The sequence below is a fragment of the Orcinus orca genome, chromosome 16, assembly GCF_937001465.1.
Source record: "Orcinus orca chromosome 16, mOrcOrc1.1, whole genome shotgun sequence".
Classification (NCBI taxonomy): Eukaryota; Metazoa; Chordata; class Mammalia; order Artiodactyla; family Delphinidae; genus Orcinus; species Orcinus orca.
Genome location: NC_064574.1, coordinates 266413 through 293874, shown reverse-complemented (window position 1 = coordinate 293874; position 27462 = coordinate 266413).

The window sequence follows — 27462 nt, the reverse complement described above, 5'->3', positions numbered from 1 at the left end:
GTCAGGGCGCGGGTGAGTGTCAGCGTACGGGTTAGGATTAGGGGACGGGTGAGGGTCAGGCTTCGGGGAAGGGTTAGGGTTAGGGTTCGGGCTAGGGTTAGGGTTAGGGGACGGGGACGGTTTAGGGTCCAGGTGAGGGTACGACAACGCTTTAGGGGGAGCGTACGTGTGAGGGCGCGGGTGAGTGTCAGCGTACGGGTTAGGATTAGGGGACGGGTGAGGGTCAGGCTTCGGGGAAGGGTTAGGGTTAGGGTTCGGGCTAGGGTTAGGGTTACGGGACGGGGACGGTTTAGGGTCCAGGTGAGGGTACGACAACGCTTTAGGGGGAGCGTACGTGTGAGGGCGCGGGTGAGTGTCAGCGTACGTGTTAGGATTAGGGGACGGGTGAGGGTCAGGCTTCGGGGAAGGGTTAGGGTTAGGGTTCGGTCTAGGGTTAGGGTTAGGGGACGGGGACGGTTTAGGGTCCAGGTGAGGGTACGACAACGCTTTAGGCGGAGCGTACGTGTGAGGGCGCGGGTGAGTGTCAGTGTACGGGTTAGGATGAGGGGACGGGTGAGGGTCAGGCTTCGGGGAAAGGTTAGGGTTAGGGTTCGGGCTAGGGTTAGGGTTAGGGGACGGGGAAGGTTTAGGGTCCAGGTGAGGGTATGACAATGCTTTAGGGGGAGCGTACGTGTGAGGGCGCGGGTGAGTGTCAGCGTACGGTTTAGGATTAGGGGACGGGTGAGGGTCAGGCTTCGGGGAAGGGTTAGGGTTAGGGTTCGGGCTAGGGTTAGGGTTAGGGGACAGGGACGGCTTAGGGTCCAGGTGAGGGTACGACAACGCTTTAGGGGGAGCGTACGTGTGAGGGCGCGGGTGAGTGTCAGCGTACGGGTTAGGATTAGGGGACGGGTGAGGGTCAGGCTTTGGGGAAGGGTTAGGGTTAGGGTTCGGGCTAGGGTTAGGGTTAGGGGACGGGGACGTTTTAGGGTCCAGGTGAGGGTAGGACAACGCTTTAGGGGGAGCCTACGTGTGAGGGCGCGGGTGAGTGTCAGCGTACGGGTTAGGATTAGGGGACGGGTGAGGGTCAGGCTTCGGGGAAGTGTTAGGGTTAGGGTTCGGGCTAGGGTTAGGGTTAGGGGACGGGGACGGTTTAGGGTCCAGGTGAGGGTACGACAACGCTTTAGGGGGAGCGTACGTGTGAGGGCGCGGGTGAGTGTCAGCGTACGGGTTAGGATTAGGGGACGGGTGAGGGTCAGGCTTCGGGGAAGGGTTAGGGTTAGGGTTCGGGCTAGGGTAGGGTTAGGGGACGGGGACGGTTTAGGGTCCAGGTGAGGGTACGACAACGCTTTAGGGGGAGCGTACGTGTGAGGGCGCGGGTGAGTGTCAGCGTACGGGTTAGGATTAGGGGACGGGTGAGGGTCAGGCTTCGGGGAAGGGTTAGGGTTAGGGTTCGGGCTAGGGTTAGGGTTACGGGACGGGGACGGTTTAGGGTCCAGGTGAGGGTACGACAACGCTTTAGGGGGAGCGTACGTGTGAGGGCGCGGGTGAGTGTCAGCGTACGGGTTAGGATTAGGGGACGGGTGAGGGTCAGGCTTCGGGGAAGGGTTAGGGTTAGGGTTCGGTCTATGGTTAGGGTTAGGGGACGGGGACGGTTTAGGGTCCAGGTGAGGGTACGACAATGCTTTAGGCGGAGCGTACGTGTGAGGGCGCGGGTGAGTGTCAGCGTACGGGTTAGGATGAGGGGACGGGTGAGGGTCAGGCTTCGGGGAAAGGTTAGGGTTAGGGTTCGGGCTAGGGTTAGGGTTAGGGGACGGGGAAGGTTTAGGGTCCAGGTGAGGGTATGACAATGCTTTAGGGGGAGCGTACGTGTGAGGGCGCGGGTGAGTGTCAGCGTACGGTTTAGGATTAGGGGACGGGTGAGGGTCAGGCTTCGGGGAAGGTTTAGGGTTAGGGTTCGGGCTAGGGTTAGGGTTAGGGGACAGGGACGGCTTAGGGTCCAGGTGAGGGTACGACAACGCTTTAGGGGGAGCGTACGTGTGAGGGCGCGGGTGAGTGTCAGCGTACGGGTTAGGATTAGGGGACGGGTGAGGGTCAGGCTTCGGGGAAGGGTGAGGGTTAGGGTTCGGGCTAGGGTAGGGTTAGGGGACGGGGACGGTTTAGGGTCCAGGTGAGGGTACGACAACGCTTTAGGGGGAGCGTACGTGTGAGGGCGCGGGTGAGTGTCAGCGTACGGGTTAGGATTAGGGGACGGGTGAGGGTCAGGCTTCGGGGAAGTGTTAGGGTTAGGGTTCGGGCTAGGGTTAGAGTTAGGGGACGGGGACGGTTTAGGGTCCATGTGAGGGTACGACAACGCTTTAGGGGGAGCGTACGTGTGAGGGCGCGGGTGAGTGTCAGCGTACGGGTTAGGATTAGGGGACGGGTGAGGGTCAGGCTTCGGGGAAGGGTTAGGGTTAGGGTTCGGGCTAGGGTTAGGGTTAGGGGACGGGGACGGTTTAGGGTCCATGTGAGGGTATGACAACACTTTATGGGGAGCGTACGTGTGAGGGCACGGGTGAGTGTCAGCGTACGGATTAGGATAAGGGGACCGGTGAGGGTCAGGCTTCGGGGAAGGGTTAGGGTTAGGGTTCGGTCTAGGGTTAGGGTTAGGGGACGAGGACGGTTTAGGGTCCAGGTGAGGGAACGACAACGCTTTAGGGGGAGCGTACGTGTGAGGGCGCAGGTGAGTGTCAGCGTACGGGTTAGGATTAGGGGACGGGTGAGGGTCAGGCTTCGGGGAAGGGTTAGGGTTAGGGTTCGGGCTAGGGTTAGGGTTAGGGGACGGGGACGGTTTAGGGTCCAGGTGAGGGTACGACAACGCTTTAGGGGGAGTGTACGTGTGAGGGCGCGGGTGAGTGTCAGCGTACGGGTTAGGATTAGGGGATGGGTGAGGGTCAGGCTTCGGGGAAGGGTTAGGGTTAGGGTTCGGGCTAGGGTTAGGGTTAGGGGACGGGGACGGTTTAGGGTCCAGGTGAGGGTACGACAACGCTTTAGGGGGAGCGTACGTGTGAGGGCGCGGGTGAGTGTCAGCGTACGGGTTAGGATTAGGGGACGGGTGAGGGTCAGGCTTCGGGGAAGGGTTAGGGTTAGGGTTCGGGCTAGGGTTAGGGTTAGGGGACGGGGACGGTTTAGGGTCCAGGTGAGGGTACGACAACGCTTTAGGGGGAGCGTACGTGTGAGGGCGCGGGTGAGTGTCAGCGTACGGGTTAGGATTACGGGACGGGTGAGGGTCAGGCTTCGGGGAAGGGTTAGGGTTAGGGTTCGGGCTAGGGTTAGGGTTAGGGGATGGGGACGGTTTAGGGTCCAGGTGAGGGTACGACAACGCTTTAGGGGGAGCGTACGTGTGAGGGCGCGGGTGAGTGTCAGCGTACGGTTTAGGATTAGGGGACGGGTGAGGGTCAGGCTTCGGGGAAGGGTTATGGTTAGGGTTCGGGCTAGGGTTAGGGTTAGGGGACGGGGACGGTTTAGGGTCCAGGTGAGGGTACGACAACGCTTTAGGGGGAGCGTACGTGTGAGGGCGCGGGTGAGTGTCAGCGTACGGTTTAGGATTAGGGGACGGGTGAGGGTCAGGCTTCGGGGAAGGGTTAGGGTTAGGGTTCGGGCTAGGGTTAGAGTTAGGGGACGGGGACGGTTTAGGGTCCAGGTGAGGGTACGACAACGCTTTAGGGGGAGCGTACGTGTGAGGGCGCGGGTGAGTGTCAGCGTACGGGTTAGGATTAGGGGACGGGTGAGGGTCAGGCTTCGGGGAAGGGTTAGGGTTAGGGTTCGGGCTAGGGTTAGGGTTAGGGGATGGGGACGGTTTAGGGTCCAATTGAGGGTACGACAACGCTTTAGGGGGAGCGTACGTGTGAGGGCGCGGGTGAGTGTCAGCGTACGGGTTAGGATTAGGGGACGGGTGAGGGTCAGGCTTCGGGGAAGGGTTAGGGTTAGGGTTCGGGCTAGGTTTAGGGTTAGGGGACGGGGACGGTTTAGGGTTCAGGTGAGGGTACGACAACGCTTTAGGGGGAGCGTACGTGTGAGGGCGCGGGTGAGTGTCAGCGTACGGGTTAGGATTAGGGGACGGGTGAGGGTCGGGCTTCGGGGAAGGGTTAGGGTTAGGGTTCGGGCTAGGGTTAGTTTTAGGGGACGGGGACGGTTTAGGGTCCAGGTGAGGGTACGAAAACGCTTTAGGGGGAGCGTACGTGTGAGGGCGCGGGTGAGTGTCAGCGTACGGGTTAGGATTAGGGGACGGGTGAGGGTCAGGCTTCGGGGATGGGTTAGGGTTAGGGTTCGAGCTAGGGTTAGGGTTAGGGGACAGGGACGGTTTAGGGTCCAGGTGAGGGTACGACAACGCTTTAGGGGGAGCGTACGTGTGAGGGCGCGGGTGAGTGTCAGCGTACGGGTTAGGATTAGGGGACGGGTGAGGGTCAGGCTTCGGGGAAGGGTTAGGGGTAGGGTTCGGGCTAGGGTTAGGGTTAGGGGACGGGGACGGTTTAGGGTCCAGGTGAGGGTACGACAACGCTTTAGGGGGAGCCTACGTGTGAGGGCGCGGGTGAGTGTCAGCGTACGGGTTAGGATTAGGGGACGGGTGAGTGTCAGGCTTTGGGGAAGGGTTAGGGTTAGGGTTCGGGCTAGGGTTAGGGTTAGGGGACGGGGACGGTTTAGGGTCCAGGTGAGGGTACGACAACGCTTTAGGGGGAGCGTACGTGTGAGGGCGCGGGTGAGTGTCAGCGTACGGGTTAGGATTAGGGGACGTGTGAGGGTCAGGCTTCGGGGAAGGGTTAGGGTTAGGGTTCCGGCTAGGGTTAGGGTTAGGGGACGGGGACGGTTTAGGGTCCAGGTGAGGGTACGACAACGCTTTAGGGGGAGCGTACGTGTGAGGGCGCGGGTGAGTGTCAGCGTACGGGTTAGGATTAGGGGACGGGTGAGGGTCAGGCTTCGGGGAAGGTTTAGGGTTAGGGTTCGGGCTAGGGTTAGGGTTAGGGGAAGGGGACGGTTTAGGGTCCAGGTGAGGGTACGACAACGCTTTAGGGGGAGCGTACGTGTGAGGGCGCGGGTGTCAGCGTACGGGTTAGGATTAGGGGAAGGGTGAGGGTCAGGCTTCGGGGAAGTGTTAGGGTTAGGGTTCGGGCTAGGGTTAGGGTTAGGGGACGGGGACGGTTTAGGGTCCAGGTGAGGGTACGACAACGCTTTAGGGTGAGCATAGGTGTGAGGGCGCGGGTGAGTGTCAGCGTACGTGTTAGGATTAGGGGAACGGTGAGGGTCATGCTTCGGGGACGGGTTAGGGTTAGGGTTCGGGCTAGGGTTAGGGTTAGGGGACGGGGACGGTTTAGGGTCCAGGTGAGGGTACGACAACGCTTTAGGGGGAGCGTCCGTGTGAGGGCGCGGGTGAGTGTCAGCGTACGGGTTAGGATTAGGGGACGGGTGAGGGTCAGGCTTCGGGGAAGGGTTAGGGGTAGGGTTCGGGCTAGGGTTAGGGTTAGGGGACGGGGACGGTTTAGGGTCCAGGTGAGGGTACGACAACGCTTTAGGGGGAGCCTACGTGTGAGGGCGCGGGTGAGTGTCAGCGTACGGGTTAGGATTAGGGGACGGGTGAGTGTCAGGCTTTGGGGAAGGGTTAGGGTTAGGGTTCGGGCTAGGGTTAGGGTTAGGGGACGGGGACGGTTTAGGGTCCAGGTGAGGGTACGACAACGCTTTAGGGGGAGCGTACGTGTGAGGGCGCGGGTGAGTGTCAGCGTACGGGTTAGGATCAGGGGACGTGTGAGGGTCAGGCTTCGGGGAAGGGTTAGGGTTAGGGTTCCGGCTAGGGTTAGGGTTAGGGGACGGGGACGGTTTAGGGTCCAGGTGAGGGTACGACAACGCTTTAGGGGGAGCGTACGTGTGAGGGCGCGGGTGAGTGTCAGCGTACGGGTTAGGATTAGGGGACGGGTGAGGGTCAGGCTTCGGGGAAGGTTTAGGGTTAGGGTTCGGGCTAGGGTTAGGGTTAGGGGAAGGGGACGGTTTAGGGTCCAGGTGAGGGTACGACAACGCTTTAGGGGGAGCGTACGTGTGAGGGCGCGGGTGTCAGCGTACGGGTTAGGATTAGGGGAAGGGTGAGGGTCAGGCTTCGGGGAAGTGTTAGGGTTAGGGTTCGGGCTAGGGTTAGGGTTAGGGGACGGGGACGGTTTAGGGTCCAGGTGAGGGTACGACAACGCTTTAGGGTGAGCATAGGTGTGAGGGCGCGGGTGAGTGTCAGCGTACGTGTTAGGATTAGGGGAACGGGTGAGGGTCATGCTTCGGGGACGGGTTAGGGTTAGGGTTCGGGCTAGGGTTAGGGTTAGGGGACGGGGACGGTTTAGGGTCCAGGTGAGGGTACGACAACGCTTTAGGGGGAGCGTACGTGTGAGGGCGCGGGTGAGTGTCAGCGTACGGGTTAGGATTAGGGGACGGGTGAGGGTCAGGCTTCGGGGAAGGGTTAGGGGTAGGGTTCGGGCTAGGGTTAGGGTTAGGGGACGGGGACGGTTTTGGGTCCAGGTGAGGGTACGACAACGCTTTAGGGGGAGCCTACGTGTGAGGGCGCGGGTGTCAGCGTACGGGTTAGGATTAGGGGAAGGGTGAGGGTCAGGCTTCGGGGAAGTGTTATGGTTAGGGTTCGGGCTAGGGTTAGGGTTAGGGGACGGGGACGGTTTAGGGTCCAGGTGAGGGTACGACAACGCTTTAGGGGGAGCATACGTGTGAGGGCGCGGGTGAGTGTCAGCGTACGTGTTAGGATTAGGGGACGGGTGAGGGTCAGGCTTCGGAGAAGGGTTAGGGTTAGGGTTCGGGCTAGGGTTAGGGTTAGGTGACGGGGATGGTTTAGGGTCCAGGTGAGGGTACGACAACGCTTTAGGGGGAGCGTACGTGTGAGGGCGCGGGTGAGTGTCAGCGTACGGGTTAGATTTAGGGGACGGGTGAGGGTCGGGCTTCGGGGAAGTGTTAGGGTTAGGGTTCGGGCTAGGGTTAGGGTTAGGGGACGGGGACGGTTTAGGGTCCAGGTGAGGGTACGACAACGCTTTAGGTGGAGCGTACGTGTGAGGGCGCGGGTGAGTGTCAGCGTACGGGTTAGGATTAGGGGATGGGTGAGGGTCAGGCTTCGGGGAAGGGTTAGGTTTAGGGTTCGGGCTAGGGTTAGGGTTAGGGGACGGGGACGGTTTAGGGTCCAGGTGAGAGTACGACAACGCTTTAGGGGGAGCGTACGTGTGGGGGCGCGGGTGAGTGTCAGCGTACGGTTAGGATTAGGGGACGGGTGAGGGTCAGGCTTCGGGGAAGGGTTAGGGTTAGGTTTCGGGCTAGGGTTAGGGTTAGGGGACGGGGACGGTTTAGGGTCCAGGTGAGAGTACGACAACGCTTTAGGGGGAGCGTACGTGTCAGGGCGCGGGTGAGTGTCAGCGTACGGGTTAGGATTATGGGACGGGTGAGGGTCAGGCTTCGGGGAAGGGTTAGGGTTAGGGTTCGGGCTAGGGTTAGGGGACGGGGACGGTTTAGGGTCCAGGTGAGGGTATGACAACGCTTTAGGGGGAGCGTACGTGTGAGGGCGTGGGTGAGTGTTAGCGTACGGGTTAGGATTAGGGGACGGGTGACGGTCGGGCTTCGGGGAAGGGTTAGGGTTAGGGTTCGGGCTAGGGTTAGGGTTAGGGGACGGGGACGGTTTAGGGTCCAGGTGAGGGTACGACAACGCTTTAGGGGGAGCGTACGTGTGAGGGCGCGGGTGAGTGTCAGCGTACGGGTTAGGATTAGGGGACGGGTGAGGGTCGGGCTTCGGGGAAGGGTTAGGATTAGGGTTCGGGCTAGGGTTAGGGTTAGGGGACGGGGACGGTTTAGGGTCTAGGTGAGGGTACGACAACGCTTTAGGGGGAGCGTACGTGTGAGGGCGCGGGTGAGTGTCAGCGTACGGGTTAGGATTAGGGGACGGGTGAGGGTCAGGCTTCGGGGAAGGGTTAGGGTTAGGGTTCGGGCTAGGGTTAGGGTTAGGGGACGGGGACGGTTTAGGGTCCAGGTGAGGGTACGACAACGCTTTAGGGGGAGCGTACGTGTGAGGGCGCGGGTGAGTGTCAGCGTACAGTTAGGATTAGGGGACGGGCGAGGGTCAGGCTTCGGGGAAGGTTTAGGGTTAGGGTTAGGGTTAGGGTTAGGGTTAGGGTTAGGGTTAGGGTTAGGGTTAGGGTTAGGGTTAGGGGACGGGGACGGTTTAGGGTCCAGGTGAGGGTACGAAAACGCTTTAGGGGGAGCGTACGTGTGAGGGCGTGGGTGAGTGTCAGCGTACGGGTTAGGATTAGGGGACGGGTGAGGGTCAGGCTTCGTGGAAGGGTTAGGGTTAGGGTTCGGTCTAGGGTTAGGGTTAGGGGACGGGGACGGTTTAGGGTCCAGGTGAGGGTACGACAACGCTTTAGGCGGAGCGTACGTGTGAGGGCGCGGGTGAGTGTCAGCGTACGGGTTAGGATGAGGGGACGGGTGAGGGTCAGGCTTCGGGGAAAGGTTAGGGTTAGGGTTCGGGCTAGGGTTAGGGTTAGGGGACGGGGAAGGTTTAGGGTCCAGGTGAGGGTATGACAACGCTTTAGGGGGAGCGTACGTGTGAGGGCGCGGGTGAGTGTCAGCGTACGGTTTAGGATTAGGGGACGGGTGAGGGTCAGGCTTCGGGGAAGGGTTAGGGTTAGGCTTCGGGCTAGGGTTAGGGTTAGGGGACAGGGACGGCTTAGGGTCCAGGTGAGGGTACGACAACGCTTTAGGGGGAGCGTACGTGAGAGGGCGCGGGTGAGTGTCAGCGTACGGGTTAGGATTAGGGGACGGGTGAGGGTCAGGCTTCGGGGAAGGGTTAGGGTTAGGGTTCGGGCTAGGGTTAGGGTTAGGGGACGGGGACGGTTTAGGGTCCATGTGAGGGTACGACAACGCTTTAGGGGGAGCGTACGTGTGAGGTCGCGGGTGAGTGTCAGCGTACGGGTTAGGATTAGGGGACGGGTGAGGGTCAGGCTTCGGGGAAGTGTTAGGGTTAGGGTTCGGGCTAGGGTTAGGGTTAGGGGACGGGGACGGTTTAGGGTCCATGTGAGGGTATGACAACACTTTATGGGGAGCGTACGTGTGAGGGCACGGGTGAGTGTCAGCGTACGGATTAGGATAAGGGGACCGGTGAGGGTCAGGCTTCGGGGAAGGGTTAGGGTTAGGGTTCGGGCTAGGGTTAGGGTTAGGGGACGAGGACGGTTTAGGGTCCAGGTGAGGGTACGACAACGCTTTAGGGGGAGCGTACGTGTGAGGGCGCAGGTGAGTGTCAGCGTACGGGTTAGGATTAGGGGACGGGTGAGGGTCAGGCTTCGGGGAAGGGTTAGGGTTAGGGTTCGGGCTAGGGTTAGGGTTAGGGGACGGGGACGGTTTAGGGTCCAGGTGAGGGTACGAGAACGCTTTAGGGGGAGTGTACGTGTGAGGGCGCGGGTGAGTGTCAGCGTACGGGTTAGGATTAGGGGATGGGTGAGGGTCAGGCTTCGGGGAAGGGTTAGGGTTAGGGTTCGGGCTAGGGTTAGGGTTAGGGGACGGGGACGGTTTAGGGTCCAGGTGAGGGTACGACAACGCTTTAGGGGGAGCGTACGTGTGAGGGCGCGGGTGAGTGTCAGCGTACGGGTTAGGATTAGGGGACGGGTGAGGGTCAGGCTTCGGGGAAGGGTTAGGGTTAGGGTTCGGGCTAGGGTTAGGATTAGGGGACGGGGACGGTTTAGGGTCCAGGTGAGGGTACGACAACGCTTTAGGGGGAGCGTACGTGTGAGGGCGTGGGTGAGTGTCAGCGTACGGGTTAGGATTAGGGGACGGGTGAGGGTCAGGCTTTGGGGAAGGGTTAGGGTTAGGGTTCGGTCTAGGGTTAGGGTTAGGGGATGGGGACGGTTTAGGGTCCAGGTGAGGGTATGACAACGCTTTAGGGGGAGCGTACGTGTGAGGGCACGGTTGAGTGTCAGCGTACGGGTTAGGATTAGGGGACGGGTGAGGGTCAGGCTTCAGGGAAGGGTTAGGGTTAGGGTTCGGGCTGGGGTTAGGGTTAGGGGACGGGGACGGTTTAGGGTCCAGGTGAGGGTACGACAACGCTTTAGGGGGAGCGTACGTGTGACGGCGCGGGTGAGTGTCAGCGTACGGGTTAGGATTAGGGGAAGGGTGAGGGTCAGGCTTCGGGGAAGGGTTATGGTTAGGGTTCGGGCTAGGGTTAGGGTTAGGGGACGGGGACGGTTTAGGGTCCAGGTGAGGGTACGACAACGCTTTAGGGGGAGCGTACATGTGAGGGCGCGGGTGAGTGTCAGCGTACGGGTTAGGATTAGGGGACGGGTGAGGGTCAGGCTTCGGGGAAGTGTTAGGGTTAGGATTCGGGCTAGGGTTAGGGTTAGGGGACGGGGACGGTTTAGGGTCCAGGTGAGGGTACGACAACGCTTTAAGGCGAGCGTACGTGTGAGGGCGCGGGTGAGTGTCAGCGTACGGGTTAGGATTAGGGGACGGGTGAGGGTCAGGCTTCGGGGAAGGGTTAGGGTTAGGGTTCGGGCTAGGGTTAGGGTTAGGGGACGGGGACGGTTTAGGGTCCAGGTGAGGGTACGACAACGCTTTAGGGGGAGCGTACGTGTGAGGGCGCGGGTGAGTGTCAGCGTACGGGTTAAGATTAGGGGACGGGTGAGGGTCAGGCTTCGGGGAAGGGTTAGGGTTAGGGTTCGGGCTAGGGTTAGGGTTAGGGGATGGGGACGGTTTAGGGTCCAGGTGAGGGTACGACAACGCTTTAGGGGGAGCGTACGTGTGAGGGCGCGGGTGAGTGTCAGCGTACGGGTTAGGATTAGGGGACGGGTGAGGGTCAGGCTTCGGGGAAGGGTTAGGGTTAGGGTTCGGGCTAGGGTTAGGGTTAGGGGACGGGGACGGTTTAGGGTCCAGGTGAGGGTACGACAACGCTTTAGGGGGAGCGTACGTGTGAGGGCGCGGGTGAGTGTCACCGTACGGGTTAGGATTAGGGGACGGGTGAGGGTCAGGCTTCGGGGAAGTGTTAGGGTTAGGGTTCGGGCTAGGGTTAGGGTTAGGGGACAGGGACGGTTTAGGGTCCAGGTGAGGGTACGACAACGCTTTAGGCGGAGCGTACGTGTGAGGGCGCGGGTGAGTGTCAGTGTACGGCTTAGGATTAGGGGACGGGTGAGGGTCAGGCTTCGGGGAAGGGTTAAGGTTAGTGTTCGGGCTAGGGTTAGGGTTAGGGGACGGGGACGGTTTAGGGTCCAGGTGAGGGTACGACAACGCTTTAGGGGGAGCGTACGTGTGAGGGCACGGGTGAGTGTCATCATACGGGTTAGGATTAGGGGACGGGTGAGGGTCAGGCTTCGGGGAAGGGTTAGGGTTAGGGTTCGGGCTAGGGTTAGGGTTAGGGGACGGGGACGGTTTAGGGTCGAGGTGAGGGTACAACAACGCTTTAGGGGGAGCGTACGTGTGAGGGCGCGGGTGAGTGTCAGCGTACGGGTTAGGATTAGGGCACGGGTGAGGGTCAGGCTTCGGGGAAGGGTTAGGGTTAGGGTTCGGGCTAGGGTTAGGGTTAGGGGACGGGGACGGTTTAGGGTCCAGGTGAGGGTACGACAACGCTTTAGGGGGAGCGTACGTGTGAGGGCGCGGGTGAGTGTCAGCGTACGGGTTAGGATTAGGGGACGGGTGAGTGTCAGGTTTCGGGGAAGGGTTAGGGTTAGGGTTCGGGCTAGGGTTAGGGTTAGGGGACGGGGACGGTTTAGGGTCCAGGTGAGGGTACGACAACGCTTTAGGGGGAGCGTACGTGTGAGGGCGCGGGTGAGTGTCAGCGTACGGGTTAGGATTAGGGGACGGGTGAGGGTCAGGCTTCGGGGAAGGGTTAGGGTTAGGGTTCGGGCTAGGGTTAGGGTTAGGGGACGGGGACGGTTTAGGGTCCAGGTGAGGGTACGACAACGCTTTAGGGGGAGCGTACGTGTGAGGGCGCGGGTGAGTGTCAGCGTACGGGTTAGGATTAGGGGACGGGTGAGGGTCAGGCTTCGGGGAAGGGTTAGGGTTAGGGTTCGGGCTAGGGTTAGGGTTAGGGGACGGGGACGGTTTAGGGTCCAGGTGAGGGTACGACAACGCTTTAGGGGGAGCGTACGTGTGAGGGCGCGGGTGAGTGTCAGCGTACGGGTTAGGATTAGGGGACGGGTTAGGGTCAGGTTTCGGGGAAGGGTTAGGGGTAGGGTTCGGGCTAGGGTTAGGGTTAGGGGACGGGGACGGTTTAGGGTCCAGATGAGGGTACGACAACGCTTTAGGGGGAGCGTACGTGTGAGGGCGCGAGTGAGTGTCAGCATACGGGTTAGGATTAGGGGACGGGTGAGGGTCAGGCTTCGGGGAAGTTTTAGGGTTAGCGTTCGGGCTAGGGTTAGGGTTAGGGGCCGGGGACGGTTTAGGGTCCAGGTGAGGGTACGACAACGCTTTAGGGGGAGCGTACGTGTGAGGGCGCGGGTGAGTGTCAGCGTACGGGTTAGGATTAGGGGACGGGTGAGGGTCAGGCTTCGGGGAAGGGTTAGGGTTAGGGTTCGGGCTAGGGTTAGGGTTAGGGGACAGGGACGGTTTAGGGTCCAGGTGAGGGTACGACAACGCTTTAGGGGGAGCGTACGTGTGAGGGCGCGGGTGAGTGTCAGCGTACGGGTTAGGATTAGGGGACGGGTGAGGGTCAGGCTTCGGGGAAGGGTTAGGGTTAGTGTTCGGGCTAGGGTTAGGGTTAGGGGACGGGGACGGTTTAGGGTCCAGGTGAGGGTACGACAACGCTTTAGGGGGAGCGTACGTGTGAGGGCGTGGGTGAGTGTCAGCGTACGGGTTAGGATTAGGGGACGGGTGAGGGTCAGGCTTCGGGGAAGGGTTAGGGTTAGGGTTCGGGCTAGGGTTAGGGTTAGGGGACGGGGACGGTTTAGGGTCCAGGTGAGGGTACGACAACGCTTTAGGGGGAGCGTACGTGTGAGGGCGCGGGTGAGTGTCAGCGTACGGGATAGGATTAGGGGACGGGTGAGGGTCAGGCTTCGGGGAAGGGTTAGGGTTAGGGTTCGGGCTAGGGTTAGGGTTAGGGGACGGGGACGGTTTAGGGTCCAGGTGAGGGTACGACAACGCTTTAGGGGGAGCGTACGTGTGAGGGCGCGGGTGAGTGTCAGCGTACGGGTTAGGATTAGGGGACGGGTGAGGGTCAGGTTTCGGGGAAGGGTTAGGGTTAGGGTTCGGGCTAGGGTTAGGGTTAGGGGACGGGGACGGTTTAGGGTCCAGGTGAGGGTACGACAACGCTTTAGGGGGAGCGTACGTGTGAGGGCGCGGGTGAGTGTCAGCGTACGGGTTAGGATTAGGGGACGGGTGAGGGTCACGCTTCGGGGAAGGTTTAGGGTTAGGGTTTGGGCTAGGGTTAGGGTTAGGGGACGGGGACGGTTTAGGGTCCAGGTGAGGGTACGACAACGCTTTAGGGGGAGCGTACGTGTGAGGGCGCGGGTGAGTGTCAGCGTACGGGTTAGGATTAGGGGACGGGTGAGGGTCAGGCTTCGGGGAAGGGTTAGGGTTAGGGTTCGGGCTAGGGTTAGGGTTAGGGGAAGGGGACGGTTTAGTGTCCAGGTGAGGGTACGACAACGCTTTAGGGGGAACGTACGTGTGAGGGCGCGGGTGAGTGTCAGCGTACGGGTTAGGATTAGGGGACGGGTGAGGGTCAGGCTTCGGGGAAGGGTTAGGGTTAGGGTTCGGGCTAGGGTTAGGGTTAGGGGACGGGGTGGTTTAGGGTCCAGGTGAGGGTACGACAACGCTTTAGGGGGAGCGTACGTGTGAGGGCGCGGGTGAGTGTCAGCGTACGGGTTAGGATTAGGGGACGGGTGAGTGTCAGGCTTCGGGGAAGGGTTAGGGTTAGGGTTCGGGCTAGGGTTAGGGTTAGGGGACGGGGACGGTTTAGGGTCCAGGTGAGGGTACGACAACGCTTTAGGGGGAGCGTACGTGTGAGGGCGCGGGTGAGTGTCAGCGTATGGGTTAGGATTAGGGGACGGGTGAGGGTCAGGCTTCGGGGAAGGGTTAGGGTTAGGGTTCGGGCTAGGGTTAGGGTTAGGGGACGGGGACGGTTTAGGGTCCAGGTGAGGGTACGACAACGCTTTAGGGGGAGCGTACGTGTGAGGGCGCGGGTGAGTGTCAGCGTATGGGTTAGGATTAGGGGACGGGTGAGGGTCAGGCTTCGGGGAAGGGTTAGGGTTAGGGTTGGGGCTAGGGTTAGGGTTAGGGGCCGGGGACGGTTTAGGTTCCAGGTGAGGGTACGACAACGCTTTAGGGGGAGCGTACGTGTGAGGGCGCGGGTGAGTGTCAGCGTACGGGTTAGGATTAGGGGACGGGTGAGGGTCAGGCTTCGGGGAAGGGTTAGGGTTGGGGTTCGGGCTAGGGTTAGGGTTAGGGGACGGGGACGGTTTAGGGTCCAGGTGAGAGTACGACAACGCTTTAGGGGGAGCCTACGTGTGAGGGCGCGGGTGAGTGTCAGCGTACGGGTTAGGATTAGGGGACGGGTGAGGGTCAGGCTTCGGGGAAGGGTTAGGGTTAGGGTTCGGGCTAGGGTTAGGGTTAGGGGACGGGGACGGTTTAGGGTCCAGGTGAGGGTACGACAACGCTTTAGGGGGAGCGTACGTGTGAGGGCGTGGGTGAGTGTCAGCGTACGGGTTAGGATTAGGGGACGGGTGAGGGTCAGGCTTCGGGGAAGGGTTAGGGTTAGGGTTCGGGCTAGGGTTAGGGTTAGGGGACGGGGACGGTTTAGGGTCCAGGTGAGGGTACGACAACGCTTTAGGGAGAGCGTACGTGTGAGGGCGCGGGTGAGTGTCAGCGTACGGGTTAGGATTAGGGGAAGGGTGAGGGTCAGGCTTCGGGGAAGGGTTAGGGTTAGGGTTCGGGCTAGGGTTAGGGTTAGGGGAAGGGGACGGTTTAGTGTCCAGGTGAGGGTACGACAACGCTTTAGGGGGAACGTACGTGTGAGGGCGCGGGTGAGTGTCAGCGTACGGGTTAGTATTAGGGGACGGGTGAGGGTCAGGCTTCGGGGAAGGGTTAGGGTTAGGGTTCGGGCTAGGGTTAGGGTTAGGGGACGGGGTGGTTTAGGGTCCAGGTGAGGGTACGACAACGCTTTAGGGGGAGCGTACGTGTGAGGGCGCGGGTGAGTGTCAGCGTACGGGTTAGGATTAGGGGACGGGTGAGTGTCAGGCTTCGGGGAAGGGTTAGGGTTAGGGTTCGGGCTAGGGTTAGGATTAGGGGACGGGGACGGTTTAGGGTCCAGGTGAGGGTACGACAACGCTTTAGGGGGAGCGTACGTGTGAGGGCGCGGGTGAGTGTCAGCGTATGGGTTAGGATTAGGGGACGGGTGAGGGTCAGGCTTCGGGGAAGGGTTAGGGTTAGGGTTCGGGCTAGGGTTAGGGTTAGGGACGGGGACGGTTTAGGGTCCAGGTGAGGGTACGACAACGCTTTAGGGGGAGCGTACGTGTGAGGGCGCGGGTGAGTGTCAGCGTATGGGTTAGGATTAGGGGACGGGTGAGGGTCAGGCTTCGGGGAAGGGTTAGGGTTAGGGTTGGGGCTAGGGTTAGGGTTAGGGGCCGGGGACGGTTTAGGTTCCAGGTGAGGGTACGACAACGCTTTAGGGGGAGCGTACGTGTGAGGGCGCGGGTGAGTGTCAGCGTACGGGTTAGGATTAGGGGACGGGTGAGGGTCAGGCTTCGGGGAAGGGTTAGGGTTGGGGTTCGGGCTAGGGTTAGGGTTAGGGGACGGGGACGGTTTAGGGTCCAGGTGAGAGTACGACAACGCTTTAGGGGGAGCGTACGTGTGAGGGCGCGGGTGAGTGTCAGCGTACGGGTTAGGATTAGGGGACCGGTGAGGGTCAGGCTTCGGGGAAGGGTTAGGGTTAGGGTTCGGGCTAGGGTTAGGGTTAGGGGACGGGGACGGTTTAGGGTCCAGGTGAGGGTACGACAACGCTTTAGGGGGAGCGTACGTGTGAGGGCGTGGGTGAGTGTCAGCGTACGGGTTAGGATTAGGGGACGGGTGAGGGTCAGGCTTCGGGGAAGGGTTAGGGTTAGGGTTCGGGCTACGGTTAGGGTTAGGGGACGGGGACGGTTTAGGGTCCAGGTGAGGGTACGACAACGCTTTAGGGGCAGCGTACGTGTGAGGGCGCGGGTGAGTGTCAGCGTACGGGTTAGGATTAGGGGACGGGTGAGGGTCAGGCTTCGGGGAAGGGTTAGGGTTAGGGTTCGGGCTAGGGTTAGGGTTAGGGGACGGAGACGGTTTAGGGTCCAGGTGAGGGTACGACAACGCTTTAGGGGGAGCGTACGTGTGAGGGCGCGGGTGAGTGTCAGCGTACGGGTTAGGATTAGGGGACGGGTGAGTGTCAGACTTCAGGGAAGGTTTAGGGTTAGGGTTTGGGCTAGGGTTAGGGTTAGGGGACGGGGACGGTTTAGGGTCCAGGTGAGGGTACGACAACGCTTTAGGGGGAGCGTACGTGTGAGGGCGCGGGTGAGTGTCAGCGTACGGGTTAGGATTAGGGGACGGGTGAGGGTCAGGCTTCGGGGAAGGGTTAGGGTTAGGGTTCGGGCTAGGGTTAGGGTTAGGGGAAGGGGACGGTTTAGTGTCCAGGTGAGGGTACGACAACGCTTTAGGGGGAACGTACGTGTGAGGGCGCGGGTGAGTGTCAGCGTACGGGTTAGGATTAGGGGACGGGTGAGGGTCAGGCTTCGGGGAAGGGTTAGGGTTAGGGTTCGGGCTAGGGTTAGGGTTAGGGGACGGGGTGGTTTAGGGTCCAGGTGAGGGTACGACAACGCTTTAGGGGGAGCGTACGTGTGAGGGCGCGGGTGAGTGTCAGCGTACGGGTTAGGATTAGGGGACGGGTGAGTGTCAGGCTTCGGGGAAGGGTTAGGGTTAGGGTTCGGGCTAGGGTTAGGGTTAGGGGACGGGGACGGTTTAGGGTCCAGGTGAGGGTACGACAACGCTTTAGGGGGAGCGTACGTGTGAGGGCGCGGGTGAGTGTCAGCGTATGGGTTAGGATTAGGGGACGGGTGAGGGTCAGGCTTCGGGGAAGGGTTAGGGTTAGGGTTCGGGCTAGGGTTAGGGTTAGGGGACGGGGACGGTTTAGGGTCCAGGTGAGGGTACGACAACGCTTTAGGGGGAGCGTACGTGTGAGGGCGCGGGTGAGTGTCAGCGTATGGGTTAGGATTAGGGGACGGGTGAGGGTCAGGCTTCGGGGAAGGGTTAGGGTTAGGGTTGGGGCTAGGGTTAGGGTTAGGGGCCGGGGACGGTTTAGGTTCCAGGTGAGGGTACGACAACGCTTTAGGGGGAGCGTACGTGTGAGGGCGCGGGTGAGTGTCAGCGTACGGGTTAGGATTAGGGGACGGGTGAGGGTCAGGCTTCGGGGAAGGGTTAGGGTTGGGGTTCGGGCTAGGGTTAGGGTTAGGGGACGGGGACGGTTTAGGGTCCAGGTGAGAGTACGACAACGCTTTAGGGGGAGCCTACGTGTGAGGGCGCGGGTGAGTGTCAGCGTACGGGTTAGGATTAGGGGACGGGTGAGGGTCAGGCTTCGGGGAAGGGTTAGGGTTAGGGTTCGGGCTAGGGTTAGGGTTAGGGGAAGGGGACGGTTTAGTGTCCAGGTGAGGGTACGACAACGCTTTAGGGGGAACGTACGTGTGAGGGCGCGGGTGAGTGTCAGCGTACGGGTTAGGATTAGGGGACGGGTGAGGGTCAGGCTTCGGGGAAGGGTTAGGGTTAGGGTTCGGGCTAGGGTTAGGGTTAGGGGACGGGGTGGTTTAGGGTCCAGGTGAGGGTACGACAACGCTTTAGGGGGAGCGTACGTGTGAGGGCGCGGGTGAGTGTCAGCGTACGGGTTAGGATTAGGGGACGGGTGAGTGTCAGGCTTCGGGGAAGGGTTAGGGTTAGGGTTCGGGCTAGGGTTAGGGTTAGGGGACGGGGACGGTTTAGGGTCCAGGTGAGGGTACGACAACGCTTTAGGGGGAGCGTACGTGTGAGGGCGCGGGTGAGTGTCAGCGTATGGGTTAGGATTAGGGGACGGGTGAGGGTCAGGCTTCGGGGAAGGGTTAGGGTTAGGGTTCGGGCTAGGGTTAGGGTTAGGGGACGGGGACAGTTTAGGGTCCAGGTGAGGGTACGACAACGCTTTAGGGGGAGCGTACGTGTGAGGGCGCGGGTGAGTGTCAGCGTATGGGTTAGGATTAGGGGACGGGTGAGGGTCAGGCTTCGGGGAAGGGTTAGGGTTAGGGTTGGGGCTAGGGTTAGGGTTAGGGGCCGGGGACGGTTTAGGTTCCAGGTGAGGGTACGACAACGCTTTAGGGGGAGCGTACGTGTGAGGGCGCGGGTGAGTGTCAGCGTACGGGTTAGGATTAGGGGACGGGTGAGGGTCAGGCTTCGGGGAAGGGTTAGGGTTGGGGTTCGGGCTAGGGTTAGGGTTAGGGGACGGGGACGGTTTAGGGTCCAGGTGAGAGTACGACAACGCTTTAGGGGGAGCCTACGTGTGAGGGCGCGGGTGAGTGTCAGCGTACGGGTTAGGATTAGGGGACGGGTGAGGGTCAGGCTTCGGGGAAGGGTTAGGGTTAGGGTTCGGGCTAGGGTTAGGGTTAGGGGACGGGGACGGTTTACTGTCCAGGTGAGGGTACGACAACGCTTTAGGGGGAACGTACGTGTGAGGGCGCGGGTGAGTGTCAGCGTACGGGTTAGGATTAGGGGACGGGTGAGGGTCAGGCTTCGGGGAAGGGTTAGGGTTAGGGTTCGGGCTAGGGTTAGGGTTAGGGGACGGGGTGGTTTAGGGTCCAGGTGAGGGTACGACAACGCTTTAGGGGGAGCGTACGTGTGAGGGCGCGGGTGAGTGTCAGCGTACGGGTTAGGATTAGGGGACGGGTGAGTGTCAGGCTTCGGGGAAGGGTTAGGGTTAGGGTTCGGGCTAGGGTTAGGATTAGGGGACGGGGACGGTTTAGGGTCCAGGTGAGGGTACGACAACGCTTTAGGGGGAGCGTACGTGTGAGGGCGCGGGTGAGTGTCAGCGTATGGGTTAGGATTAGGGGACGGGTGAGGGTCAGGCTTCGGGGAAGGGTTAGGGTTAGGGTTCGGGCTAGGGTTAGGGTTAGGGACGGGGACGGTTTAGGGTCCAGGTGAGGGTACGACAACGCTTTAGGGGGAGCGTACGTGTGAGGGCGCGGGTGAGTGTCAGCGTATGGGTTAGGATTAGGGGACGGGTGAGGGTCAGGCTTCGGGGAAGGGTTAGGGTTAGGGTTGGGGCTAGGGTTAGGGTTAGGGGCCGGGGACGGTTTAGGTTCCAGGTGAGGGTACGACAACGCTTTAGGGGGAGCGTACGTGTGAGGGCGCGGGTGAGTGTCAGCGTACGGGTTAGGATTAGGGGACGGGTGAGGGTCAGGCTTCGGGGAAGGGTTAGGGTTGGGGTTCGGGCTAGGGTTAGGGTTAGGGGACGGGGACGGTTTAGGGTCCAGGTGAGAGTACGACAACGCTTTAGGGGGAGCGTACGTGTGAGGGCGCGGGTGAGTGTCAGCGTACGGGTTAGGATTAGGGGACCGGTGAGGGTCAGGCTTCGGGGAAGGGTTAGGGTTAGGGTTCGGGCTAGGGTTAGGGTTAGGGGACGGGGACGGTTTAGGGTCCAGGTGAGGGTACGACAACGCTTTAGGGGGAGCGTACGTGTGAGGGCGTGGGTGAGTGTCAGCGTACGGGTTAGGATTAGGGGACAGGTGAGGGTCAGGCTTCGGGGAAGAGTTAGGGTTAGGGTTCGGGCTACGGTTAGGGTTAGGGGACGGGGACGGTTTAGGGTCCAGGTGAGGGTACGACAACGCTTTAGGGGGAGCGTACGTGTGAGGGCGCGGGTGAGTGTCAGCGTACGGGTTAGGATTAGGGGACGGGTGAGGGTCAGGCTTCGGGGAAGGGTTAGGGTTAGGGTTCGGGCTAGGGTTAGGGTTAGGGGACGGGGACGGTTTAGGGTCCAGGTGAGGGTACGACAACGCTTTAGGGGGAGCGTACGTGTGAGGGAGCGGGTGAGTGTCAGCATACGGGTTAGGATTAGGGGACGGGTGAGGGTCAGGCTTCGGGGAAGGGTTAGGTTTAGGGTTCGGGCTAGGGTTAGGGTTAGGGGACGGGGACGGTTTAGGGTCCAGGTGAGGGTACGACAACGCTGTAGGGGGAGCGTACGTGTGAGGGCGCGGGTGAGTGTCAGCGTACGGGTTAGGATTAGGGGACGGGTGAGGGTCAGGCTTCGGGGAAGGGTTAGGGTTAGGGTTCGGGCTAGGGTTAGGGTTAGGGGACGGGGACGGTTTAGGGTCCAGGTGAGGGTATGACAACGCCTTAGGGGGAGCGTACGTGTGAGGGCGCGGGTGAGTGTCAGCGTACGGGTTAGGATTAGGGGACGGGTGAGGGTCAGGCTTCGGGGAAGGGTTAGGGTTAGGGTTCGGGCTAGGGTTAGGGTTAGGGGACGGGGACGGTTTAGGGTCCAGGTGAGGGTACGACAACGCTTTAGGGGGAGCGTACGTGTGAGGGCGCGGGTGAGTGTCAGCGTACGGGTTAGCATTAGGGGACGGGTGAGGGTCAGGCTTCGGGGAAGGGTTAGGGTTAGGGTTCGGGCTAGGGTTAGGGTTAGAGGACAGGGACGGTTTAGGGTCCAGGTGAGGGTACGACAACGCTTTAGGGGGAGCCTACGTGTGAGGGCGCGGGTGAGTGTCAGCGTACGGGTTAGGATTAGGGGACGGGTGAGGGTCAGGCTTCGGGGAAGGGTTAGGGTTAGGGTTCGGGCTAGGGTTAGGGTTAGGGGACGGGGACGGTTTAGGGTCCAGGTGAGGGTACGACAACGCTTTAGGGGGAGCGTACGTGTGAGGGCGCGGGTGAGTGTCAGCGTACGGGTTAGGATTAGGGGACGGCTGAGGGTCAGGCTTCGGGGAAGGGTTAGGGTTAGGGTTCGGGCTAGGGTTAGGGTTAGGGGATGGGGACGGTTTAGGGTCCAGGTGAGGGTACGACAACGCTTTAGGGGGAGCGTACGTGTGAGGGCGCGGGTGAGTGTCAGCGTACGGGTTAGGATTAGGGGACGGGTGAGGGTCAGGCTTCGGGGAAGGGTTAGGTTTAGGGTTTGGGCTAGGATTAGGGTTAGGGGACGGGGACGGTTTAGGGTCCAGGTGAGGGTACGACAACGCTTTAGGGGGAGCGTACGTGTGAGGGCGCGGGTGAGTGTCAGCGTACGGGTTAGGATTAGGGGACGGGTGAGTGTTTGGCTTCGTGGAAGGGTTAGGGTTAGGGTTCGGGCTAGGGTTAGGGTTAGGGGACGGGGACGGTTTAGGGTCCAGGTGAGGGTACGACAACGCTTTAGGGGGAGCGTACGTGTGAGGGCGCGGGTGAGTGTCATCGTACGGGTTAGGATTAGGGGACGGGTGAGGGTCAGGCTTCGGGGAAGGGTTAGGGTTAGGGTTCGGGCTAGGGTTAGGGTTAGGGGACGGGGACGGTTTAGGGTCCAGGTGAGGGTACGACAACGCTTTAGGGGGAGCGTACGTGTGAGGGCGCGGGTGAGTGTCAGCGTACGGGTTAGGATTAGGGGACGGGTGAGGGTCAGGCTTCGGGGAAGGGTTAGGGTTAGGGTTCGGGCTAGGGTTAGGGTTAGGGGACGGGGACGGTTTAGGGTCCAGGTGAGGGTACGACAACGCTTTAGGGGGAGCGTACGTGTGAGGGCGCGGGTGAGTGTCAGCGTACGGGTTAGGATTAGGGGACGGGTGAGGGTCAGGCTTCGGGGAAGGGTTAGGGTTAGGGTTCGGGCTAGGGTTAGGGTTAGGGGACGGGGACGGTTTAGGGTCCAGATGAGGGTACGACAACGCTTTAGGGGGAGCGTACGTGTGAGGGCGCGGGTGAGTGTCAACCTACGGGTTAGGATTAGGGGACGGGTGAGTGTCAGGCTTCGGGGAAGGGTTAGGGTTAGGGTTCGGGCTAGGGTTAGGGTTAGGGGACGGGGACGGTTTAGGGTCCAGGTGAGGGTACGACAACGCTTTAGGGGGAGCGTATGTGTGAGGGCGCGGGTGAGTGTCAGCGTACGGTTTAGGATTAGGGGACCGGTGAGGATCAGGTTTCGGGGAAGGGTTAGGGTTAGGGTTCGGGCTAGGGTTAGGGTTAGGGGACGGGGACGGTTTAGGGTCCAGGTGAGGGTACGACAACGCTTTAGGGGGAGCGTACGTGTGAGGGCGCGGGTGAGTGTCAGCGTACGGGTTAGGATTAGGGGACGGGTGAGGGTCAGGCTTCGGGGAAGGGTTAGGGTTAGGGTTTGGGCTAGGGTTAGGGTTAGGGGACGGGGACGGTTTAGGGTCCAGGTGAGGGTACGACAACGCTTTAGGGGGAGCGTACGTGTGAGGGCGCGGGTGAGTGTCAGCGTACGGGTTAGGATTAGGGGATGGGTGAGGGTCAGGCTTCGGGGAAGGGTTAGGGTTAGGGTTCGGGCTAGGGTTAGGGTTAGGGGACGGGGACGGTTTAGGGTCCAGGTTAGGGTACGACAACGCTTTAGGGGGAGCGTACGTGTGAGGGCGCGGGTGAGTGTCAGCGTACGGGTTAGGATTAGGGGACGGGTGAGGGTCAGGCTTCGGGGAAGGGTTAGGGTTAGGGTTCGGGCTAGGGTTAGGGTTAGGGGACGGGGACGGTTTGGGGTCCAGGTGAGGGTACGACAACGCTTTAGGGGGAGACTACGTGTGAGGGCGTGGGTGAGTGTCAGCGTACGGTTTAGGATTAGGGGACGGGTGAGGGTCAGGCTTCGGGGAAGGGTGAGGGTTAGGGTTCGGGCTAGGGTTAGGGTTAGGGGACGGGGACGGTTTAGGGTCCAGGTGAGGGTACGACAACGCTTTAGGGGGAGCGTACGTGTGAGGGCACGGGTGAGTGTCAGCGTACGGGTTAGGATTAGGGGACGGGTGAGGGTCAGGCTTCGGGGAAGGGTTAGGGTTAGGGTTCGGGCTAGGGTTAGGGTTAGGGGACGGGGACGGTTTAGGGTCCAGGTGAGGGTACGACAACGCTTTAGGGGGAGCGTACGTGTGAGGGCGCGGGTGAGTGTCAGCGTACGGGTTAGGATTAGGGGACGGGTGAGGGTCAGGCTTCGGGGAAGGGTTAGGGTTAGGGTTCGGGCTAGGGTTAGGGTTAGGGGACGGGGACGGTTTAGGGTCAAGGTGAGGGTACGACAACGCTTTAGGGGGAGCATACGTGTGAGGGCGCAGGTGAGTGTCAGCGTACGGGTTAGGATTAGGGGATGGGTGAGGGTCAGGCTTCGGGGAAGGGTTAGGGTTAGGGTTCGGGCTAGGGTTAGGGTTAGGGGACGGGGACGGTTTAGGGTCCAGGTGAGGGTACGACAACGCTTTAGGGGGAGCGTACGTGTGAGGGCGCGGGTGAGTGTCAGCGTACGGGTTAGGATTAGGGGACGGGTGAGGGTCAGGTTTCGGGGAAGGGTTAGGGTTAGGGTTCGGGCTAGGGTTACGGTTAGGGGACGGGGACGGTTTAGGGTCCAGGTGAGGGTACGACAACGCTTTAGGGGGAGCGTAAGTGTGAGGGCGCGGGTGAGTGTCAGCGTACGGGTTAGGATTAGGGGACGGGTGAGGGTCAGGCTTCGGGGAAGGGTTAGGGTTAGGGTTCGGGCTAGGGTTAGGGTTAGGGGCCGGGGCCGGTTTAGGGTCCAGGTGAGAGTACGACAACGCTTTAGGGGGAGCGTACGTGTGAGGGCGCGGGTGAGTGTCAGCGTACGGTTTAGGATTAGGGGACCGGTGAGGATCAGGTTTCGGGGAAGGGTTAGGGTTAGGGTTCGGGCTAGGGTTAGGGTTAGGGGACGGGGACGGTTTAGGGTCAAGGTGAGGGTACGACAACGCTTTAGGGGGAGCGTACGTGTGAGGGCGCGGGTGAGTGTCAGCGTACGGGTTAGGATTAGGGGACGGGTGAGGGTCAGGCTTCGGGGAAGGGTTAGGGTTAGGGTTCGGGCTAGGGTTAGGGTTAGGGGACGGGGACGGTTTAGGGTCCAGGTGAGGGTACGACAACGCTTTAGGGGGAGCGTACGTGTGAGGGCGCGGGTGAGTGTCAGCGTACGGTTTAGGATTAGGGGATGGGTGAGGGTCAGGCTTCGGGGAAGGGTTAGGGTTAGGGTTCGGGCTAGGGTTAGGGTTAGGGGACGGGGACGGTTTAGGGTCCAGGTTAGGGTACGACAACGCTTTAGGGGGAGCGTACGTGTGAGGGCGCGGGTGAGTGTCAGCGTACGGGTTAGGATTAGGGGACGGGTGAGGGTCAGGTTTTGGGGAAGGGTTAGGGTTAGAGTTCGGGCTAGGGTTACGGTTAGGGGACGGGGACGGTTTAGGGTCCAGGTGAGGGTACGACAACGCTTTAGGGGGAGCGTAAGTGTGAGGGCGCGGGTGAGTGTCAGCGTACGGGTTAGGATTAGGGGACGGGTGAGGGTCAGGCTTCGGGGAAGGGTTAGGGTTAGGGTTCGGGCTAGGGTTAGGGTTAGGGGCCGGGGCCGGTTTAGGGTCCAGGTGAGAGTACGACAACGCTTTAGGGGGAGCGTACGTGTGAGGGCGCGGGTGAGTGTCAGCGTACGGGTTAGGATTAGGGGATGGGTGAGGGTCAGGCTTCGGGGAAGGGTTAGGGTTAGGGTGCGGGCTAGGGTTAGGGTTAGGGGACGGGGACGGTTTAGGGTCCAGGTGAGGGTACGACAACGTTTTAGGGGGAGCGTACGTGTGAGGGCGTGGGTGAGTGTCAGCGTACGGGTTAGGATTAGGGGAAGGGTGAGGGTCAAGCTTCGGGGAAGTGTTAAGGTTAGGGTTCGGGCTAGGGTTAGGGTTAGGGGACGGGGACGGTTTAGGGTCCAGGTGAGGGTACGACAACGCTTTAGGGGGAGCGTACGTGTGAGGGCGCGGGTGAGTGTCAGCGTACGGGTTAGGATTAGGGGACGGGTGAGGGTCAGGCTTCGGGGAAGGGTTAGGGTTAGGGTTCGGGCTAGGGTTAGGGTTAGGGGACGGGGACGGTTTAGGGTCCAGGTGAGGGTACGACAACGCTTTAGGGGGAGCGTACGTGTGAGGGCGCGGGTGAGTGTCAGCGTACGGGTTAGGATTAGGGGACGGGTGATGGTCAGGCTTCGGGGAAGGGTTAGGGTTAGGGTTCGGGCTAGGGTTAGGGTTAGGGGACGGGGACGGTTTAGGGTCCAGGTGAGGGTACGACAACGCTTTAGGGGGAGCGTACGTGTGAGGGCGCGGGTGAGTGTCAGCGTACGGGTTAGGATTAGGGGATGGGTGAGGGTCAGGCTTCGGGGAAGGGTTAGGGTTAGGGTTCGGGCTAGGGTTAGGGTTAGGGGACGGGGACGGTTTAGGGTCCAGGTGAGGGTACGACAACGCTTTAGGGGGAGCGTACGTGTGAGGGCGCGGGTGAGTGTCAGCGTACGGGTTAGGATTAGGGGACGGGTGAGGGTCAGGTTTCGCGGAAGGGTTAAAGTTAGGGTTCGGGCTAGGGTTAGGGTTAGGGGACGGGGACGGTTTAGGGTCCAGGTGAGGGTACGACAACGCTTTAGGGGGAGCGTACGTGTGAGGGAACGGGTGAGTGTCAGCGTACGGGTTAGGATTAGGGGACGGGTGAGGGTCAGGCTTCGGGGAAGGGTTAGGGTTAGGGTTCGGGCTAGGGTTAGGGTTAGGGGCCGGGGACGGTTTAGGGTCCAGGTGAGGGTACGACAACGCTTTAGGGGGAGCGTACGTGTGAGGGCGCGGGTGAGTGTCAGCGTACGGGTTAGGATTAGGGGACGGGTGAGGATCAGGCTTCGGGGAAGGGTTAGGGTTAGGGTTCGGGCTAGGGTTAGGGTTAGGGGACGGGGACGGTTTAGGGTCCAGGTGAGGGTACGACAACGCTTTAGGGGGAGAGTACGTGTGAGGGCGTGGGTGAGTGTCAGCGTACGGGTTAGGATTAGGGGACGGGTGAGGGTCAGGCTTCGGGGAAGGGTTAGGGTTCGGGCTAGGGTTAGGGTTAGGGGACGGGGACGGTTTAGGGTCCAGGTGAGGGTACGACAACGCTTTAGGTGGAGCGTACGTGTGAGGGCGCGGGTGAGTGTCAGCGTACGGGTTAGGATTAGGGGACGGGTGAGGGTCAGGCTTCGGGAAAGGGTTAGGGTTAGGGTTCGGGCTAGGGTTAGGGTTAGGGGACGGGGACGGTTTAGGGTCCAGGTGAGGGTACGACAACGCTTTAGGGGGAGCGTACGTGTGAGGGCGTGGGTGAGTGTCAGCGTACGGGTTAGGATTAGGGGACGGGTGAGGGTCAAGCTTCGGGGAAGGGTTAGGGTTAGGGTTCGGGCTAGGGTTAGGGTTAGGGGACGGGGACGGTTTAGGGTCCAGGTGAGGGTACGACAACGCTTTAGGGGGAGCGTACGTGTGAGGGCGCGGGTGAGTGTCAGCGTACGGGTTAGAATTAGGGGACGGGTGAGGTTCAGACTTCGGGGAAGGGTTAGGGTTAGGGTTCGGGCTAGGGTTAGGGTTAGGGGACGGGGACGGTTTAGGGTCCAGGTGAGGGTACGACAACGCTTTAGGGGGAGCGTACGTGTGAGGGCGCGGGTGAGTGTCAGCGTACGGGTTAGGATTAGGGGACGGGTGAGGGTCAGGCTTCGGGGAAGGGTTAGGGTTAGGGTTCGGGCTAGGGTTAGGGTTAGGGGACGGGGACGGTTTAGGGTCCAGGTGAGGGTACGACAACGCTTTAGGGGGAGCGTACGTGTGAGGGCGCGGGTGAGTGTCAGCGTACGGGTTAGGATTAGGGGACGGGTGAGGGTCAGGCTTGAGGGAAGGGTTAGGGTTAGGGTTCGGGCTAGGGTTAGGGTTAGGGGACGGGGACGGTTTAGGGTCCAGGTGAGGGTACGACAACGCTTTAGGGGGAGACTACGTGTGAGGGCGTGGGTGAGTGTCAGCGTACGGTTTAGGATTAGGGGACGGGTGAAGGTCAGGCTTCGGGGAAGGGTGAGGGTTAGGGTTCGGGCTAGGGTTAGGGTTAGGGGACGGGGACGGTTTAGGGTCCAGGTGAGGGTACGACAACGCTTTAGGGGGAGCGTACGTGTGAGGGCACGGGTGAGTGTCAGCGTACGGGTTAGGATTAGGGGACGGGTGAGGGTCAGGCTTCGGGGAAGGGTTAGGGTTAGGGTTCGGGCTAGGGTTAGGGTTAGGGGACGGGGACGGTTTAGGGTCCAGGTGAGGGTACGACAACGCTTTAGGGGGAGCGTACGTGTGAGGGCGCGGGTGAGTGTCAGCGTACGGGTTAGGATTAGGGGACGGGTGAGGGTCAGGCTTCGGGGAAGGGTTAGGGTTAGGGTTCGGGCTAGGGTTAGGGTTAGGGGACGGGGACGGTTTAGGGTCCAGGTGAGGGTACGACAACGCTTTAGGGGGAGCGTATGTGTGAGGGCGCGGGTGAGTGTCAGCGTACGGGTTAGGATTAGGGGACCGGTGAGGATCAGGTTTCGGGGAAGGGTTA